The sequence below is a fragment of the Schistocerca cancellata genome, chromosome 10 (assembly GCF_023864275.1).
Source record: "Schistocerca cancellata isolate TAMUIC-IGC-003103 chromosome 10, iqSchCanc2.1, whole genome shotgun sequence".
NCBI lineage: Eukaryota > Metazoa > Arthropoda > Insecta > Orthoptera > Acrididae > Schistocerca > Schistocerca cancellata.
Window position 1 is genome coordinate 220836432 of NC_064635.1, and position 5413 is coordinate 220841844.

General features: G+C 44.8%; 1 non-coding gene across 1 annotated transcript; it reads right to left on the reverse strand.

Moving 5' to 3' along the window:
* Positions 1 to 213: 213 nt before the first annotated feature.
* On the reverse strand, positions 214 to 288 carry Trnat-ugu (transfer RNA threonine (anticodon UGU)). The gene has a single exon. It is a non-coding gene; the product is annotated as a tRNA-Thr (tRNA).
* Between the last annotated feature and the right edge of the window lie 5125 nt (positions 289 to 5413).

Genomic DNA, 5413 nt, shown 5'->3' on the forward strand with positions numbered 1-5413 from the left:
TGGCAAAATATCTCAGCGCCTTCATATACGCTGAAGAACCAAAGAGACTGACACACGTGCATAATATTGTGAGGGACCCCACGAGCACGGAGAAGTGAGGCAAAACGATCTGGCATGGACTCGACTAATGTCTGAAGTGAAATGATAATTAAATCAAGAACCTAAGCTGCCGACAGGCGCTGATATACATCAACGGGGACAGTTGAAAATGTGTGCCTCGGCCGGGCCTCGAACCCGGGATCTCCTGCTTACATGGCAGACGCTCTATCCATCTGAGCCACCGACGGCACAGAGGATGGTGCGACTACAGGGATTTATCCCTTGCGCGCTCCCCGTGAGGCCCACATTGCCAACTTGATGTCCACACACTACATTCGTAGTGCCCCTGCCCATTACACTCACTACTCGGGGCAGCCAATCATACCGAGTCCCGTAAGAGTTCGGGCAATGCGTGTGCATCCAGCACAGAAGAAGAAGGTCAATGGCCAATTAGCCCTAACTGTTAACTATACGAAGATTGTATCTGTTCTTTCGGACATGTCCGAAAGAATAGACACCACCTTCATAATGCCAGAAGTAGTGCTGTAGGGAATTGACACCATGTATGCTGCACCGCTATCCATAAATCCGTAAGAGTAAAAGGGGGTGGAGATTTCTTCTGAACGCCACATTCCAAGGCATAGCTCAATAATGTTTAAGGATGGGGAATTTCGTGACCAGCGGAAGTGTTTAAACGCCGAAGTGTGTTCCTGGAGCCACGCTGTAACAATTCTGGACGTGCGGGCTGTCGCATTGTCCTGCTGGAATTACCCATGTCCGTCGGAATGCACCATGGGGATTAATGGATGCAGGTGATCAGACAGTGTGGTTAAGTACGTGTCACCTGTCAGAGTTTTATCAGGGGTGCCATATCACTGCGGCTGGACACACTCCACACAAGTATAGAGCCAGCACCACCTTGAAGAGTCCCCTGCTGACGTGCAGGGTCCACGGATTCACGAGGTTGTCTCGATCCGCTCGACACAATTTGAAACCAGGCAACATGTTTGCAGTCAACAACAGTCCATTGTTGGTGTTGACGGGCCCAGCCGAGGCGTAAAACTTTGTGTCGCGCAGTCAGGGTACACGAGTGGGCCATCGGCTCGGAAAGCCCATATCGATGATGTTTCGTTGAATGGTTCGCAATCTGACAGTTGTTGATAGCCCAGCATTGAAATCTGCAGCAATTTGCGGAAGAGTTGCACTTCTGTCACGGTGAACGATTCTCTTCACTCGTCGTCGGTTCCGTTCTTAACAGGATCTTTTCCCGGCCGCAGCGATGTCGGAGATTTGATGATTTACAGGATTCCTGATATTCACGGTACACTCGTGAAATGGCTGTACGGGAAAATCCTCACTTAATCGCTACCTCAGAGATGCTGTGTCCCATCGCTCGTGCGCCTACTGTTATACCACGTTCAGACTCACTTAAATCTCGAGAACCTGCCGTTTTGCAGTAACCGACCTGACAACTGCGCCGGACTCTTGTCCTCTTATGTAGTCGTTGCCGACCGCAGCGCCGTGTTCTTCCTGTTTACATATCTCTGTATCTGAATATGCATGGCTGTACTAGTTCCTTTGTCGCTTCAGTGCATTAAAAAGTGCAGGTGTGCACGGAACAGAATCCGTTCGTGGATGTGCGTGCCCCCGGCTGGGTGAGGCTGCAGCGCGGCTGCCCACGTGCTGGCTGAGTGACAGCTGGTGCCGCCCAGCGCTCGAGGCGCCGCTCTAGCCGCCGCCGGCATTACGCGTGAGCGTGCGCTGCGGCTGTTTGCCACCACACGCGTGTGCAGCACGTAGCTCGCGTCGCATCGTGTGTGGACGACAGAATTCTGGAGGCACCCCACCAGTATGACCTAGCGATGGGGAAAACCGACCGCCAACAGCCGATACCGCAGTTTTATTGCTGAGTAACAGTTATTTGGTTACGTAATGTTGATGCATTCAGTTGTTCTGAAAGCGGTGCTGACATTCAAGACAATAAAAGCGGGTTAAAAGCTGTGAGCTATCTGGGGAAGTTAACCTTGCATTACTGAGCAACTGTTTCACCAGGTATCCAGTCTAGCTTACCACATTCCCAACCAAACTAACGTTAATTATAATCTTTTAATAGTCATCTTACATAAAGAGAATTTAAATAAAAAGAAATAAATCAGTTTATATTTGAACATTTATTTTAACACTGATCATTGTTCCGTTAAAATTTCAGCATATTAAACTTTATTCATAACTAAACTAGTGCCTTATTTAGGATAGTGAAAATGTGAGTTTGTAATCTTACGGAACACATCAAATATGGAGCCAAGATTGGGAGACTGCATACAACACTGCATTCATAAAATAACACACGAAGAACGTTGAAACATATGCAAGAGGAAATTAACAACAACCAACCGATTCAATTTTCACCCAAAGAAGTTACGTTCGTAGTGCAATCCTGTCCGTCATGAAATTACCACACACTGGTATACTAAATTCATACTAACTCCCTGTGAAATCTTCACGAAAAGAATAACTGAGGGCTACTTTGATGCTTACACTACATGCTTCACGTGGTCAACTTGGTTTCCACAAAGAGTGTAACTCCACAATAATTTTGATAATTAAAATAAATTACATCGAAACGCAATTTACAAAAGAAAAACCTCGAGCTGGTTACTGTCGTCTTACTATTAACCTGATGGGTGAAACAATTGTATAAGCACGTGGTACTGGTCTCACGAAGTACACCCCACATGGGTTGAACATAAAGAAAAGTTGCTACATTGAAAAATATTGTCAAGACGAGACGTTATAATCTCACGCACATTTGCATTTAAGATTGATGATCTTAGTTAGTTACTGATCAACACGTGGTTCCACTTTACTCACAAAGTAGTGACAAAGCAACTACTGGAAAATATTCTGAACTTCACACTCGAATTACACTGCGTTGCAATTTGAGATTGTGGTGTCACCGGCAGACACCACACTTGCTAGGTGGTAGCCTTTAAATCGGCCGCGGTCCGTTAGTATACGTCGGACCCGCGTGTCGCCACTATCAGTGATTGCAGACCGAGCGCCGCCACACGGCAGGTCTAGAGACACTTCCTAGCACTCGCCCCAGTTGTACAGCCGACTTTGCTAGCGATGGTTCACTGACAAATTACGCTCTCATTTGCCGAGACGATAATTAGCATAGCCTTCAGCTACGTCATTTGCTACGACCTAGCAAGGGGCCATTATCATTTGCTATTTATCTTGCGATGCACGTACCGTCAGACCGATGTTCACCAATTATGAATTAAAGTTAAGTATTCCAGTAGTTACTTACGTTCTTTGCTACTATAAATTCCCTTAACTGTTCCAGACCTCACGCCAGCCTGCCTGAGCTTAAACGCGTGCCTTTCGGCTTCCTCAGAGTGGCTTGGTTGTCTTGCCAAGTCACAACAGAGATAACATAAGATATTTTAGATCTAAACCTGAAATACAGGTGATTAAATTTTCAGTTAGGCTGAACTTAAGAAATCCATTGTCTTACGGACTTAGCAGACACGCGCTTAGCCGGAGATCTTACCACTTCAGACGCTCGCCGCGGACAGACTGCCCTGGGCCCCTACCGAGGGTGCTTCACAGATACAAACGGAAGTGACCAGACAGGCAGCTTCCTATGCCAACATGACAAGGGAGAGACAGGACCATACCAAGAATAGAAACATCTTTGCTTTTAGAAAGTGTAGCTACCTGTTACGACATTGGTCCTAGTGTTCTCTAGCAGACAGGCTTGTCTGCTACCATCAAGCATGCAACTAGAAATACATTTCCTCATTCATCCTTCCACACAGAAGGGAAGAGGGATGGCAGTATCTTATTATATACAGTATATAAAAGACAGCGGATGTAGGTTCCGTATGAGACTGTGTGACATGAATTACATATAAACTGTGTTTTAAAGTGTAGTAGTGCGACAGATCGTTCTTGTTTATGTGTAAAAGTAACACGTTCCACTGCTCAGTCTCCTCCCAGATAGAGTCAGAAACTCCACAGTAAATTTAGAAGAGGAATTTATGCCGTAAATGACAACAGATTTAAGAAATTAAACATGAAAGGAATCCAACAGAGACCTTTCAGTTCTTTCTATTTTTTACTGACAACCAGATACAGGCCCGAAAGAATCAAGTACCTGTAACATCACTGCTGAAGGTTTTTGTTTTTCAAAAAACGTCTTCTTAAATACGAGTAATTTTTATTCGTAAAACCATCACTGCTTCGAAATATTGAGCTATTACAGAAAACGGGAAAATCGATCACTGCTATTTTAACAACAATGCCGACAGAAACGAGCAACACAGACACGGCATAAGAACGGTACAGCATTACAGAGAACATGACGCACCTGTTACCGTGTGCAGTGGCGTACTGGATGGTACGCATGTACGTGCAGAGTGCGAGACCTGCCCTATGTGGTCTATACGGTAATCTCTGGCTGCAAGTATTTTACGGAGTGAAGAACAGTACTCCAGTTGCTTCAAAAGATTAAGAACGGAAGGGGCCACAGCAAACCTGCGATTTCTTATACATTGAAACCTTAACAACTCATTCATAGCTTACACGAAACATAGGAAGCAGCTAATCTGTTGTCTGTGTCTATACACCATGGCTTTATCTTCTTTTAGCCCTAGAAAACGGACGAACTAACACGAAAAATAAAGTCCTTCGACCTCAGTTTCCACCCTTTAACACCGACTATTCGTAATGCTCAAATAGTGGTGTAATCCTCGTTTAGAACATGACTTTTGAGCAGAGCTTAAAAAAACTAGAATGAACAGGAGAATACTGGAGATTTTTTGTAGTATTAAACGACTTACCACGTTTCGAGAAAAGCAGTTACCGGTAGACGGACTAAGTTTTCTTTTACTTACCTAATAAATTTAATATTTTGATTCTATGTATTTGAAACTGAGGCAGTCAGATTTTTCTAGTCTTTATCGATTTCTGCGCTTCTTACAGAAAAGAACAGGAATAAAAAACCGAAAATCGCTTATCTCAAAAACCTGCTGTATTAAGCGGTTTTACGCTCAGCTAAAACTGTTGTTGAAAAACGCCGATATAACCGAAAACCGGTAGTTCCGGCGACAACCGCGTTCCCTAGCATGACCTCCCCCCTCCCCCCCCCCCCAACCCCTGCGGTATGGACTGCTGTGAAGGGAATCTTATACCTTTCTTCCCCCAAAATTCACTACTAGCCATTAAAATTGCTACACCAAGAAGAAATGCAGGTGATAAACGGGTATTCCTTCGACAAATATATTATACTAGAACTGACGTGTGATTACATTTTCACGGAATTTGGGTACATAGATCCTGAGAAATCAGCGCCCAGAACAACCACCTC